The 16,858-nt window shown below is 44.6% G+C and overlaps 2 protein-coding genes across 2 annotated transcripts in view; one reads left to right on the top strand and one right to left on the bottom strand.

The window, feature by feature from the left end:
* Positions 1-13,477, bottom strand: part of LOC308336638 (cadherin-6-like) — a 68,235-nt gene extending 54,758 nt beyond the window's left edge. The window contains exon 1 of the mRNA XM_080794085.1: positions 13,382-13,477. The gene's annotated coding sequence lies outside the window, so the exon portion shown is untranslated. The remainder of the gene's footprint in view (positions 1-13,381) is intronic.
* Positions 1-16,858, top strand: part of LOC308336417 (uncharacterized protein) — a gene marked incomplete at its 3' end in the record, with an annotated part of 688,546 nt that overhangs the window by 211,223 nt on the left and 460,465 nt on the right. The gene's annotated exons all lie outside the window — the stretch shown is intronic.

Here is a 16,858-nt window from a genome sequence, read left to right as displayed (position 1 = left end):
CTATTTTTCAATAGCTAAATTATAACATAATGTTTAAAACACCAAAAGGGGTTCCCGCCCATAATGGGTTAATGCAATTTTTCCATTTCAAAGAAACCTCCTCCTAGCATCTTGGTGCGCCCGACGTGCGGCTCTCCGGCGTTCCTCCTCGGGGTGAATAATAATCCGGGCTTTGGCGTCGCCTTCATTAGATCAAACTCAATTAATGTGGAGTAGCCCGCAGCTGCCTGCTTAGCTGTGGAACACTTTGGACTGTCTTTAATTATTATTATTTTTGTTCTAATGGAACATAAAGAAGGAAAAAAAAGAGTTTGGAGACGTTTTTGTGTCTCTCTTCTGATTTTTAACAAGAGAGACTGTATGAATTCTGGGAAGCAAAGACCCAAGAGGGAAATCATAAGGTGTGTGTGTGTGTGTGTGTGTGTGTGTGTGTGTGTGTGTGTGTGTGTGTGTGTGCGTGCGCATGTGTTCCCTATACCTACAACACTTTCATCAGCCAACCACCACAACATCCCCAGTCCCCACACTGAACAGCCCTTGCCTTTGACAGACAGTATGTTAGGTGGTAATTGGGGGCCTTCGGGGGCCCCAGCGCACGCCCCTGCTGTCAGTTATTGTTGTCAGAGAGCAGCACTGTTCACCTGTCACAGAGGAGGCTTGGCGGGGTCTCCGTCACTGACCTTTTCCTCCGAGGTGACAGTTGTTGTATGAGAGCCCTGATAACATGTGGGGTGGTCCAACACTATGTCATTATTACAGGACTGTGTAGTGCAAAACAACAGTGTCTCTCTCTCTCTCTCTCTCTCTCTCACTCTCTCTCTCTGTCTCTCTATCTCTATATATATACAGCTCCATCCCATGTAATTATAATATTTAGTAAAAGTTAATTTACTTCCGTAATATAATTCAAAAAGTGAAACTTTCGTATATTCTCAATCCATTTTACATAAAGTGAAGTATTTAAAACCTTTTTTCGTTTTAATCTTGATGATTATGGCGTACAGCTCATGAAAATCAAAAAATCCTATCCCAATGAATTAGAATATTTTACGAGACCACTAAAAAAATATTTTTTTAAATGAGAAATGTCGACCATCTGAAAAGTATATTAATGTATACTATACGTATGCAGTTAATACTTGGTCTGGGCTACTTTTGAGGCGTGGCATGGAGGTGATCAGCCAGTGGCACTGTTGAGGTGTTATGGAAGCCCAGGTTTGCTTTGATAACAGCCGTAAATGTATTGTTATTGTTCAGTCTTATGTCTCACACCTTCCTCTTGACAATACAACCTAGATTCTGTGTGGGGTTCAGGTCAGGCCAGTTGGCTGGTCATTTAAGCACAGTAATACCATGGTCTGTACACCAGTTACTAGTAGTTTTGGCTCTGTGGGCAGGTGCCAAATCGAGCTGGAAAGGAAAATTAGCATCTCCATGAAGCTTGTCAACATACTGAAGCACACAGTGCTGTAAAATATCATAATAGATGGTTGTGTTGAGACTCGGGACATGACAAAACACAGTGATGATTTAGGCCATGTTATCTGCTGGTGGTGATCCACTGACTGACTCATGACTGAAAATGTAACAATGGTTTCAACACAGCCATCTTTTTAGAGTACATACAGAATCGTAAATCTTCTCCCCCTAGGCGCGCCCCGCCGCGGGGGAGCGCGGGAGGTGAACTCAAAGAAAACGAGTGCTCCTTTTTCAATCTGACTGTCTTTCCAATCATACTGTAACATATGTCAATAGGTGGAAAGATCCGAAAACACATAGCACATGCTGCAAACCTTCCCCACAGCATTTAGGTATGGCCATTCCCACATGATTCAAACACTGCAAAGATAAATCACCACGTCGATGATTGGTACATTTATATACGCAAATATGAGACCCTACTACTCTGTGGTGGATATTTTATTAAAAAAAAGAAAAAAACTTAATGGAGCACATCACTCATTGGGCAGTGGAAAGTTGGCATGCTGAAATAGAAACCATTGCTTTTATACTTAAAAAGAAAATCACGTCAATGTGAAGTGTGCAGTGCCTTTGGAGTCAATTTATTGACGCAAAATATATGTCATGCTACGGACGTATAGGGACAGACGGACAGACAAAGCTGCACCTTTGGAGTGACTGCACCGCAACAAAAAAAGGTTACGGTTGAAAAATACATACAGTGGATGAATGGATGGATGGATAGAGATGGATAGATAGATAGACAGATGTCCGTCATTTTCACTCGGCATGGACCACCATTTTTCATCTCATTTCCCGAGGTAGGATAAGGAGCGAGAGCAAGCAGCACAAAGATGTGCTGCTGCTGTGCTACTGGCCGTCCAGACTGAAATGGGACCCTGTGTGATTCTCGTTGTTGTGCTTGTCCTGCCGGCACCTAGCAGCATTGTCCCCCCCGCATAACATCTCACAAAAGACATTCTGCTGTGTGTGTGTGTGTGTGTGTGTGTGTGTGTGTGTGTGTGGGGGGGGGGGGGGGGTACAACAGAAAAGCAGAGCACAATGGAGTCCAGATATCATTCACACCGGGGACAGGGAGGCCATTATCCCGAGGAGGGAGGGGGTGTCCGTCAGACAGTGACGGCTCTAGAGGGGGATGCAAGCTAGCGGAGGAATAGTGTGCACTCTGTGAGTCTGTGACAGAAAGGAGACAACATTCCCTCCCCCCCCCAACAGCATCAAACACAAATATGCACTTTCGCGCGTACACACACACACACACACACACACACACACACACACACACACACACACACACACACACACACACACACACACACACACACACAGACAATACCCTATACTCTCTCACCACCACACACACACACTTGCTCGCACTCCAAGGTGTGTGCGTGTCTGTTTTTCCGGCACGGGAGACCAGGGCCGGGCTGAAAACAAATCTCTGTGAGCCTATAGGCCACTCGAGGGGAGATATAGAAACACCCCATGCAGCCGCCGGAGTAATACACGTCCATGTGCTCGTCAGCATCCTGTTTCCAGCGTTATAATATATATTTTTTAATGCCGTGGCCACTCGCACACTCGCCCGGTGCCCCCCCACCACCCCCCCCCCCCCCCCCCCCGCCTCCCCAACTGCACATGAACTGCAACATACTGCATATAGTTAGGATCCAAGTTACCGTCTCATGGAAGCTACTGACATTCACACATAAAGGTGGACCATTTAGAACATTTTTATGTTCTGTGAAAAGGTCTCCTACACAGATTTCTCTCTCTCTCTCTCTCTCTCTCTCTCTCTCTCTCTCTCCCTCTCTCTCTCTCTATCCTTCTCTCTCTCTGGAGGCTGATCCACAAGGATAGTGTCTCGTAACCGCGTTGCCCGCCGGCACCGAGGTGTTGCACATCATGGCCAATAACCTGGGTCATTACTCCTGGAGGCAGTTAGAGGGGACAAACGCATCACCCCGATTTACCGCGCTGCTGAGGAAAACTGACACACTCAAAGTCAGATGGAATATGTATACGGTATACGTACACTCACGGGACACAACACGGGGTGAAAGTAGAGTATACGGTATATAGCCTGCACACATTGTTGCATCCATATCTCAGTGCTGTTGCTTGATTGGAAGTCTATCATGCAACATGGAATAATAATAGAATAGTTGACATGGATTCATCAGAGACTGTACTGCCAGAATTTGGGATTAAAGACAATGGAATGGCCTGCCAACACTAGTCCTGGCCGTTCTCAACCCAATTGAACAGTTTGTGAAATCAGCGTGGGCATGCTGTTGAATTCGTGCTTAGCCTCAGTGCAATGCATATTGCCCCAGGCATGACTAAACCTCGCCATGCTTTTGTTTTGAATCTAATCTATATGTACAATGCAAGACGAGCTTATTCACAGAGGTGTCAAAAGCAAATACAGAGCATATGCTGTTGCTGTGTGTGTCCCAGAGCCTTGTATTGAGATTTACGCCAAGGAGAGGGGCAGAAAACTGTCAAACATGGCCAAAGGATTTTTTTTGGGGGGCCCAATGGTTGAGAAACCCTGAGTCCCATGTGGCTCTATCTCCTGTGGCTCCCTGTTGCTATGCCAAAGAAGTATGCAAAGGATAGTATAAAAGGTTTAATCTCCTTCCGTTTTCATCTCCTTCTTCAATCATCTCCTTTCGTCTTGTGTAGTCCCCTGGAAGTCTCACAAGTAATCCTCTCCGCCACTGACACGTGCACGCACACACAATACCATCACAACTGTACACAGCTATAGGTAAAGCGCCATTACCACCTCGCCCTGCCACTACCACTGTAGGCTTCTCCACACTTATTAAAGGGCTGTCATGTTGGGCAGGTGCGTCCTCCGCCCAGACGGTGTTTAGTGTTCCACAGTCCACTTAGAGCCAGAGTTAAAGCCCCTTGGGCTTTGAACAGACAACTACACAAGGATGGGGGAGAGAGAGAGAGAGGGGGGATAGAGAGAGTTAGAGAGAGAGAGAGAGAGAGCACGTGCACGATCTGTCGGCTGCACTGGCCCACCCCAGGCTTGACTGAAAGCACTCCGTACAGCACTAAACAGCCCCTAGGGGAAGATGTTTATTTGTTTATTTCTCTTCTTCCCAGGCAATGTATACCTGTACTATTTTGTTGTTGGACACTAATGAAAAGATTATGAGACTTAAATTAGGTAGGTAGCACACTGTAAACTAAAACGAGTTGGTTTAGCTTCCCTGTGTTGTCCAAACGGCACGGGGCTAGCACCTTGGGGGATTGGCTGTATGTGCTGGTAATACCATCCACTACTAAATGTCAATAAGCTACACTACCATTGTGCTGCGAGTGTGGGGAATGTTGCCGCGGTGTGAACTTCCATAGAAACAAACAAAACGAGGAATAAACGAAGAAAAACCAATGTCACCACGTAAATTACATTTTGCCACGCTATACCCCCACCCAGTCATAGTTATATACCCCCACCCATCCCAAGCCAGTCATAGTTGCACTCAGACATTAAGAGGAACAGATTGATGACTTGAGACTTACTATACCTATGCATGCCTTCTTTGGTTATTTTCTCTCATGATCGTTTCTGCCATGATCCCTAAAGCCGTGCCATCGTCTATGGGGCTTTGTTGCAAATCACTATCGCCCACTGTGAGACGGAAGTCTGCACCGTAGTGCCTCCTGGAAGTCTGCACCGTAGTGCCTCCTGGGTGACAAATATACTGTATCTGGTTAAATTGCGCTGAGAGCCGAATGTGAATTGTCGGCCTGCCTCTAGCCCTCTGCAGGTGTGCGTGTGTGTGTGCGTGCGTGTGTTCCCACTCGCTTGCATCAGCTAACCCAGAAATGCTGTTTGAGCCTTGCCTAAATCACCCTATAGACAACCCTCCACACGTCCCATAGTTCGTCTCCCTCCTGGCTCCAAAATTTGCAGTCAGAACTGCAGGCTCACTCCCTCCCACCTCACCGCCATGCAGCACTCCTCTATCTCTCCTCGTCTCCCTCGTTGTCGCCTCCTCCTCCTCCTCCTCGATATTATGCTAGTTTACTATACAGATACATCTTCACTCCCTCTTCACTTGTTCTCGTGTTTTTGTCACTTAGATTAATTAGTTTGCTATAAATGTCCTTATATGCGTGTTGTTGACAGATGCTAGGTTCATAGGCTATTCTATAATTTACTAAACCATTCAGGACGGGAGGGTTTTGGTGTTTTTAAGGATTACGTTATACTTTGGCTATTGAAAAATGGCAGACCTACAAGCTCATATATTTGGGGAAAATCGTGAAAATGGGGTGGAAATCTTTTAATTATATATTCTTTCAGAGCACGTTTTTAACTCAAATCTTTGCTTCCGGGGGGGTCCCTTGAACAACATATTTTCAGATGGGGGTCAGCCAATTACATACATTTTTGGTTGTCCTTGACATGAAAATGTTTGAGAACGACTGACATGAAAACTGTCAGAATTTAGAAGGCATCTGTAGAATCGGCCTCAGCTCTAAATGGGTTAATATAATGAGCACTTAACTGTTCTCGCTGCACTCTACAAACTGTGTTGACTATTTACCATGTCGTTTGTTGACTAAGAGTTCATACTTTTGACATTGCTCTCAAATGGCAAAGATTATGTTATGTTTTACATTTGAATTTAATGTTATTATCAGAGGCAAACTGAATGTTTAATGTGCTAATTGTGAACAAGTCACGTGTGACGTCTCAGTCTTCATTTTTATTATTGCTTAATTCCCCCACAGTTTGGTATACGTGTTATTAAAGTGGGTTCACATGCAGAGATCGTTACAGTACAAACTCTGCTAACGCACACTGTGTGTGTGTGTGTGTGTGTGTGTGTGTGTGTGTGTGTGTGTGTGTGTGTGTGTGTGTGTGTGTGTGTGTGTGTGTGTGTGTGTGTGTGTGTGTGTGTGTGTGTGTGTGTGTGTGTGTGTGTGTGTGTGTGTGTGTGTGTGTGTGTGTGTGTGTGCGTGCGTGCGTGTGCGTGCGTGCTGTATACATGCAATGTGGCCACTAAAACTCCACAACTCTTTTTTTTAGTCTTTGCTGGCGAAATCCAGTTAGAATACTTTTAAATTGCCAATTTGGGCCGGGCTCCTTCCCCGTTCACCGTACTCGTTGTGTAGTTGCCTAGCTATATCTCTCAGCCACTTGATAATTACAAAAGTGGAACCAAGCTACAGTTCAAGGAACCGCAAGAGAGAGAGTTGGAGAGAAAAAAATACATAAAAACCTGTTGGCAGAATGCATTATTCAACATTGGCAGCAATTTACTCCTTCTCCAGCCCCAAAGACACGAATCTAACTGATTTCACAGTCCTATCGCCCCTGGCAAGTCATACTGTAACACCAGGCTGCTCCTCCCCTCTTATCAACACGCTTTGTGCCAAACACTGCATACTGTACTATCAGTTTCATACAGTGCAACATGAGCCTGACTACATTGAAAAGAGGAAAGAAAACAGATTTATGAGTATATTTCGTGTGTAATCACCGTATTACAAAGTGTGGAGATATAGCCATTGTGTGAGGCAAGTTGTGAACGTATAGTACATTAAAGTGCTAAAGCGTACACACACAGAATAGACTAGAGCATGCGGCAGATCCAAAGATATTCCAACAGCTTTGTGCCTTGGACACTTTCCAGCTCCCAAATCCGTTTTTTATCAAGAAATTGCCTCTCTGTGCCTCGCCCATATCCCCATCTTATTCCTGTGTCTTTCTTAATCATAGCAAATGAGCACGTGGGTTGTCGCCGACCTTCAGGAGGGAGGGAATGTTCACCTCCAACAAATACTTTTGAAATAACTGGAAACAGACTATTCAGTCCGTCTGTCGGACGACGGTGCGAAACGCATCAAAGCTATTTTGGCTGTCTCTGCAATTTGCATATTGACTGCCTGCTGTAAATAGTCAGCTCTGGAGGGAATGTGTCATTAGCAGTTTATGAAGTCGCCATTGTGAATGCATGACATTTACACTAATGGTGTCAACAAATGTTCAAAAGAACACTACAATTCGATGGCAGGAGAAAACACATCTTAAATCCAGTTTGACTGATATTCCCTGAAGTGTACGACAAAAATCACACCTGTGTGAAGTAGGAAGTCTATCATCATAGATCATCATACAGTACATCGTCTCATTCATCGTCAATGACATTCAATGTTTGGGTTAGGACAATGTTTCCTCAAAGCTGTAAGTGTCACGATCCGTGACGTTTTCTGCTGTGTTCTAGTGTTCCTTGTTCCTAGTTTGTGTGTTTTAGTGTTGTGCACTTTTATTTTGTAGTATTGTCTCACCTGTGATTATTAGTTTGCTCCACCTGTGTCTTGTTAGTCTCTTAGCTTATCCCTGTCTTGATTTTGAGTTATGTTCACCTGTGCCCTGTTTTCTTTGTGTGTATTTATAGCCCTGGTTTGTGGAGTTCCTTGTCAGTTCATTGTTGTATGTTAAGTGTGATGTTGCCTTGTATCCTGGATTTTGGGATCCTCTGCCTCTGCGCCTCCCTGTTCTGCACTTGGGTCTTACCTTATTGATTTACACCGTGACAGTAAGGAGGCCTCAAAAAAGTAAAAGATAAAACTAAAGTGTGCTCCTTGGAGCTCAGGTTTTGCCTTGCTAGGTTTCCTGCACAGGGCCCACAAACTCTGGAAGGCAGTCATGCTCAATTGTAATGGAATTTGACACATCTTCATAACATGGCTAATGTGTACCGAATTGGGCTTTGGACAACGTTTGTAGGAGTAGTAGCAAAAAGTGTGTTTTGAAGAAAACCTAGTATGACAAACATAATGGCCTGGACCTATTGGGAGTATATAAGGAATCCTGTGGAACAAAACATTTGTATTATACTACCTACGTACGGTTCAAGACGTATAGGCCAATAGGTGAAGCTGGTTGCTCCTTGCAAAGCATTTGCCTTCAATGAGCAGCTTCCGCGTGCGTAACATAAGTCCCGGAAAAGACGCGCTGTGATTGGCCAGTGCCTTCAGCAAATGCCTTCAGCACTTCTGGATAAGAAAGCTGTGGAGAACTGTTGCTTTGTGTTCACTCTTTAATGTTTTCTGTTAGTAATCTATTGAACTACAACGGCCAGTGAGGCATCTATTTCTTATAATATTTATGGTTATAGCACCAACATGAAGTTGTTTTGACAATCTCTTCAAGACTTGTGACATTTTGTGAAAAACGGGGCCCCTACCACAAAATCTGGAGGCCAATAATAGCCAATTGGAATGGAACCTGAATAAGCTGACAGAGAAATGTTGATCACATGACCACAGAGATAATAAACATGATGATCATAAGATGAGCAAACATGTGCTTTATGCATTTGATGTCGACGCCCAGAAAAGGTTCAAGCCCAAGGTCACTGGCACTGTGTTCCAGAGGGGAGGGGGAGGCCACTCAGCCTGTGTCTCGGGGAAGGTTTATGCGTTTATTCATGGAGGATTGACCCATGGATTCACTAATCACAAGATGGACACCACCACAATGGTCTGGTGTGTAATTAACACCAGAGGCACTCCACCACCTGCTTCAGAAGGGCACGTTGCCACCATCATCAGGACAAAGATGTTTGTATTTGGGGCGCTTCCAGGGGGGCCAGCGTGACCACAACGGTTGTGTTTGGCACAGAGCCCCACTCAGCCAGGCCGAGCACACCTTCTGCGGGGGTCTTAGCCGCTGACTGGGCTCTGCTGACCGTTGACCCTAGCTGATTCCATTAGGCGTGCTCCAAATGGACAAACAGACCGACGGCGAGACAGGGGTGAAAACATCCCTGTCATCCTTGCCTTTTTATATGATGAGTCATAACCGACCTATATCATAATGACACATCGTCGGGTAGATACTAGAAACCCTATGTCCATATCTCAACTTGTGCTGTTTTCACATTGCGGAAGTGGAAGTCATAATTTAAGTTAGTTAATACATTTAGTAAATGATCTCTTCTGGTGTTTTCATGCAGTGCTGTAGGCCAGCGGTTCCCAAACCTCTCAGGTCGAGACCCAAAAGAGCAATTAGACGTTTCCCAGCGCGGGATGGGACCCAAACTAGTGAAAATAGCAGATCCACGTTTTGGGGACAATAAATTCATTTAAGAACAGGCAGAAAAGAAAAGAAAGGAAAGACTCCCTGCGACTCCGAATGAATTATTTGGCACATGGAAGTGTCAGGGAAGAAGCCCAGAGTGCTTCTCTATACACAAACAACACATTGATTTATTAGCCCACCGTACAGACCGCGACTAATGCAGTCAAACAATCAAGGTACGTCTACTAAACTGCAATGCCCCAAAGGTACTGGCACACAAAAGGTGCCGCAAACACGCGCACAATATTTACAGTGACACGTGATGTGCACGTGTACTACACGTACTGTTCAACACCCGCAGACACAGAGACTCATGCTTCGTACAAAAAGCATGCAATCGTCTACACGCCCTCGACAAATGCAGATGCTGCCGCTGACACGCAGATGAGTGAACATCAGACGTGCTAAAAAATAAATGCGATCAATCAATAAACAATACACATAGCCGCGCACACACACACACGCACGCACGCACGCACACACACACACACACACACACACACACACACACACACACACACACACACACACACACACACACACGAAGGCTTCCTGTGTGCATATTACCATTCTCATCAGGGTAAGTGGTGTGCTGTCGCGGCCGCTGTGGCGACGGGGTTTCATTAGATCCAGATGCCAACCAGCCGAGAAGAAAGAAAGGGGAGAGGAAGTGCGTACAGTACAGTATAGGGCCCTATTAAATATTATTATGATTCTGGAAATGATGCAGCGATCCATCTGGACTGGAGCACGCCTAATGTAATCAGCTCGGGTCAACACCCCGGTCAACTGCTAAGACCCCCCCACCCCCCCACCCCGTGTCCTGTGACATCACACACACACGCGCCGTGCATGGGAGAGCAGAGGACAGGTTGGGTTGTCTGGCTCTCTGGCTGATTGCAACTCGAGCCAGTCAGAAACATCTGCATCCTCAAAGCTGATATGGACCAACCGTGTGTGTGTGTGTGTGTGTGTGTGTGTGTGTGTGTGTGTGTGTGTGTGTGTGTGTGTGTGTGTGTGTGTGTGTGTGTGTGTGTGTGTGTGTGTGTGTGTGTGTGTGTGCGTGCGTGTGTGTGATTGCGCTGGGGAGCGGGGAGAGGGGGGGCAGATTGTGAGTGGATGGATTGGATTATCGTAGATGTCTATTGTGATTCATCTGGCTCTGTTGACAAACGGGGGACTTCTAATGCAGATGGCGATGTGATGAGTTCCCCTGCCTGTCAAATCTAATAATGCCACATAGCTTTTAATGTCTTCATCATAAGCACGATTAGACGAACACACGTCACGCACACATGCAATCGTGCGCATGCCATGTGCATGCATTGATGCACATGCACAGATATAGGCCTATACTCATGCCTCTTGCCTATACATCAGAGGTTGTTGGAAATATTTATTTTGATGTGGCGTCATAATCAAACATGTTGTTGATATGGCACACTGATTTGTCAAGAAAATGAAAAATATGGGACTTCATGTGCAAAGGGTTGCTGACACCTGGCCTACAGTCAGAGGTGTAACCTCTGCATGCACTCTCTATCTCTCTCTCTCTCTCTCTCTCTTACACAATTCTTGCACATCTATGTTATATATTCACTACCTGCTGTTTTCTGTGGCACTTTGATCAGCCAGGGATTCTGCTCTGCCCCTTTTATCTCTCCACTTCAAACCATGCACTGACTGACTGTACACTGACTACTGTAGGCCCAGTAGGGATGGGACGATGATCGTTATTATCGTGTCCCAGAAATAAATAAATTAAAACCACTTGCAATAATCGTCTCGGGGGAGATTTTAATTTATTTAAATTCATCACCAGTTAAGCCCACTATACCCAGTAAAGAGTGCATCGCATCTTATTTCACTCTGCACAAATCAATTTGCCAAGTAATAGCAGATCTACAAGCTCACAATGTGTTGTAGATCGCCCCCCCCCCCAGAATAGGGATGCTAGGGGGTTCAAGTGGTAAAGTGTCATTTTATGTTTTAATCATATTTCCATTATCGCGATAATATCGTTAATCGTAATAATTTTGGCTACACTAATCGTGATATGCAATCTTCATATGGTCCCATGACTCCCCTCCCTGCGACCCATATGGAACCTCCTGATCTCTCGCGCATGACACGCCACAACGACCCTGCTGTCAGGCGCAGCAACATTGGCAATTTCCTCTCGCCACAACTACATTAGGCGTCTCATTTACAAAGAAACGGCAAGTGATTTATTATCGTTGAGGAATGAAATGATGCCAGCATCGCTAAGCCTGTCCCAGTCATTACCGAATGCAGAGTAACATCATTACTTTATCTTCCAAGATCAGCATTCAGACAGCAGCACACACACATCGAGTCCCTGGCTGTTTGTAATCTGACGCATGCACGAGCGTGGGTGTGTGACTGTGTGTGTGTGTGTGTGTGTGTGTGTGTGTGTGTGTGTGTGTGTGTGTGTGTGTGCGTGTGTGTGTGTGTGTGTGTGTGTGTGTGACTGTGTGTGTGCGTGCGTGTGCGCGCCCACGCGTGTGTGTTGAAAAGAATTATGGAATATTCCCCTGGTAGTTTGAAAACTCGCTCCAAACAACTTCTTGGCTGCCTTCAGGCATATTACCTCAGGCTTACATTGAGCCAGAGCACTAACTAACATGGAGCAATCTGGAGTCTATCAAGGAGAGGGGACTTTTTCTCAAGCATAATATATTATACTTTCTCACTGTCTGTCCGTATAGATGTCCCTCTCTCTCCTCCTCCTCTATCTGGTCTGATCTCTCTATCTCTGACTCTGTGTAGCCTGAGCCTGAGTGAGGGCTATACATGCCTATACACCAGAAAGTTCCAAAGATTCCAATCAATCAATCAATCAATCATTATTGATTGATCATCCAGCAGGACTGCTTTGTTGTTTACAAACCAGGCCAGTAGTTCCCAAACTTTTTAATTGATGAAAAGCTTAGCTTTTTGGTAATGTTTTTTTAAATAATATTTATAAACAAAACGTATGAAAGGAAACACATAAAATGTGTCCGCTACCCACAAATGGGTCCCGACCCAGTGTTTGGGAAACAGTGGTTTTCACGACCTTTTCAGGGGGTCTATATACTCTGCACTGCAATACAGAGCTGCATGACACCATGCACGCAACTGCAGGCTACTAATTCGGCGATAAACAACCTGAAATAATAAATGACACGGGACAAACATAATTGTGTTCGACTACAGCGACTTCAGACTGGACAGTGTGGGGAGATTTACTCTATATAGGCTAGTCTAAATCTGTCAAATCAGCGACATCGACGACGGGATAAATACATTCAACTGATGGAGCCACATTTTATGTAGCCTATATAGGCATCATCAATCATCAAACCCAATTCAAAAGTTGATAAATAATCACCTTTCGAGCCATATACTCAATAAATACAGAACATAATACGCATGATGCGCACAAACAACTTCCAAATCCAACAAATTGAGTTAGCCTATACAACAACACGGTTCCAAATCCAAAGCCAACAGCGAGATGATTTTACTCGGTCTCGGGGTGTGATCACTGATCTATAGCGCTTATCTAGGCTACAGTATAGGTACGTTCCTCCATCTCATAAAAGCGCCGCGGCTGACGCGATCGCTTAAACAATAACCAACCTGGGCTGGACACCCAGGTTAGACACGGGTGGCACTAAGTTACTTCATCTTTGAATATCACCCAGACGCTTAACAGTTATAATAAACGCGTCTATTTCGCAGGCTAGGGAAAGTTGCAGGTTATATTCCACTCACCTGAAAAGCGGAGCCAATTCAGTGTGAAATGTCCCAACGATCGATCGGTCGGAGCTTGGGAAGGAAGGCAAGGCGAGCGGAGAGGGTATCCGTTCACTGCAGCACGAGTTTCACTCTCTGCGCTGCAGCACTGTCTTCTCTGTGGATGTCACAGAGGCTGTGTGAGGGGACATCCAACCCTCCCTCCCATTGGCTGCCATTCACATGTCAGAGAGAGAGAGAGGGAGAGAGAGAGAGAGAGAGAGAGAGAGCGCGCGCTCAGGGAGGGATGGGAGACGGAGAGAGACAGAGAGATGGAGGGATGGGATAGGGGGAGGGAGGAAGGGAGGGATGGGAGACGAAGGGAGGGGTGGGAGACGGAGAGAGAGACAGGGATGGGAGACGGAGAGAGGGAAGGAGAGAGAGACAGGGATGGGAGACGGAGAGAGGGAAGGAGAGAGAGACAGGGATGGGAGACGGAGAGAGGGAAGGAGAGAGAGACAGGGATGGGAGACGGAGAGGGGGGGGGGGGGGGCAAGGCCATCAGAATACTTACCTATACATACAAATTGACTGATTTGCATCTCCTAATAGGCATGTTGACCTGTTTAATAATAAATTAGGTAATATTTTTTTGTGATGAGTTCTAAATGTATAGGCCTACATAATCCTAGATAAAAACTAGTAGTAGGCCTGGCCTAAACCATTAAACCGCAAGTTCACTGCTAGGTGGGCATGCAGGCATTAACGGTTTAATGCTATTAGGCTATACTGTATATAGTTTATATTTCTACTCCTAGAAGAATTAGGAGTGATTGTGGTGTAATTGTATACGTTTAACGTTATAATAGTGTTGCTATAGTATTCATATTGCAATTGATAACACTAATATGAGACTTGGCCCAAAAAAGATTTTCAGTTACACTGTATGCTGTTAAGGACTGTCTGGTTACCATATGCTGGGGGTTTATTGCATCAGCACAATGCAGTTCATGTGAAGTCATTTCCAGATAAGTAAGCAAAACTGAAATAATGATCAATGCTGACAAAGTCATGTAATAGCTTTCAGGACAAAATAGTATGCCAGTCTTTTAAATAACAGTATCTGCTAGTTTGTCATAACTGTGATTGACAGCTGTCACACAGTGGGTTGTCAGTCTGTTTGAGCCCTGCAACCTCCATTAAGTGGTACCCCAACTTTCAACCACTGGATTTACTGATCCACACTTTTTCAATACAACATTTTTTAATGTTATTTGGATGACCCTAAGGATCATAAAACAATAATTAATTAAATCGATTAATTACCAGCTGCATTATTATCTGCGGGGGTCCGCTATAACTGCCTCTGTGTCAGTTTCAGCACTAGCTCTGGTCCATAGCTCTGATGCGTTGCATTTAGAGCTATATGTTACTCTCAACTTCCGCCGCTCGCATGAATGCAGACCAGCCTCTCCTCTTTAGCGTAAATAAAAATAACGTTTTCACTACTCACCAAAACAAAGGCGGGTGAGCACTTAACTCCATAGACATATATAAAGGCTAGATCTGGATGGCTCATGGCGGAGTCTCTGACGTAGTTCACCTGGCGGCCATCTTGCTGAGGGGCTACAGTACAGTACTGTATGTTCTATGGCAGATCAAACAAAAATAGTCATAACTCGACAGATAACTTGACAGATTTACAAACGGGTTGGTTTATTACAACGTGGCTATGATTCAGGGCGATTAATGTTTTTATATGAACGTTGTATTAAAGCATATAAGTATGCGGAAGTCTCGTCACGTTTATAACAAACCAAACCGTTTGAAAATTGGTTGAAAATTTAGCAAGTTATGGTTATTTTAAAAGTACATGCCCCATAGACACAATGTTATGCTGCCCCTCAGTAAGATGGCTGCCACGTAGCAACGTCGCTCTCCATTGGCCAGAGCGCCAATATATATCTATGCTTAACCCCACTGACTCTTCTGAGTCGTTCATTTCCGCCCAGACATATTTGCGGTGCTCACTTTCATACGATTTAGCCAATGAGAAAGCCAGCTGGACTAGCACAGCGATGTCAGCCAATGAGAAAACCAGCTGGGCCAGAGGACTAGCTTGCACATCGATGATAGACTCAGCTTGCTAGCAGCTGGTAAAAACTTGAACGATTACCATTGCATTTTCTTTTGGGTCGCACCCCTTTTTAGCTTAGATTGACTGGCCTATTGCTCAAGGACACTCATCAATAAACCAGGAGGGGTCGAGGATCGAACCAGAAATCTTCACATTCTTCAGACTCTATACTCCTAAGCCGTTAGTTGCCATCAGTGTAATTCAGCGACTTTTAATAATTTTAAAACTAACATGATGAATTGAGCCATTTTAGGCCACTGGCTGTAAATAGACTTTAATTGCTCTACTCTGTGGCCATCCTAAGAGAGGAATCAACTTATTCCAGAGATTAAACTTCTTAAAGTGAACTATTTCCACAAGCCCCTCTAATTACCCACAGTGTCATTTGACTTGAATTTTAGCATTCAATAATTAAGATTAATTAATCACTTACGTTGTGTGCATAAAGATTGCTTCTGGTGATAAAAGTAGGTTCTGTACAGATTTGGGTATTATAAACCTCACCCTGCATGCGAAATCCAGAGTGTTGGGAATGGACCGTCCGTAACTCAGAACATATATGACCAGATAAATTCACACTCATGGTTTCACCTTGCGGGAGGTAGACTATTGGCTAGGCTTATACAGTAGATTCCTGCTGAGGCCGCAGATGCTAGAGGTGTGTAAGAACTCATGGCGAGGTGATACAGATAAGAGTGTCTGCTAAATGGTACGCTACTGCTGAAAAGCACTCGCATAAAGACTGACCTTCTCAAGTCACAAGATTGCCAACAAACAAAAGCATGTGATGTGTGCGATTATAGACGATACTGTGGGGAAAGTGGAGCAAATATTATATTGTTTCTTTCTTATACTCAAATGCATGCATGCATGCACGCGAGCACGCACGCACGCGCACAGAGACACACACAGACCCACACACACACACACACACACACACACACACACACACACACACACACACACACACACACACACACACACACACGCTGTTGTTGTTTTTGTTGACCTCCATCTTAACCCACCTCAGCAAAATGTGTGAGCAATTGAAAATCCTCAGCCTGTTACCACAGTTACCATGCCACTTAATGTGGTAAAATATGTATGACATATTGTGTCAGATGTTGAACTTTAATATAAATGTCTATAAATGCCCTCATATATTCAAAAGGCATTTGAGAAATATTACAATAAAGTAACATCACAATGTTATTGGCTGAGAAGACAAATCTTAAAGGTTATTTAAAATAAGCCACATATGAACGTGAAACTGAATGAATCCCCGTCTACAATGAAAACTTGGAATATCATATGCAGCAAAGATGCAGCACAGAGGATCATAGACTACACAGAATATCACAGTATGTGTATTTTCTTTC

The sequence above is a fragment of the Protomyctophum bolini genome, assembly GCF_963924005.1.
Source record: "Protomyctophum bolini genome assembly, chromosome: 21".
Taxonomy (NCBI): Eukaryota; Metazoa; Chordata; class Actinopteri; order Myctophiformes; family Myctophidae; genus Protomyctophum; species Protomyctophum bolini.
This window is presented reverse-complemented; position numbering and strand designations above follow the sequence as displayed.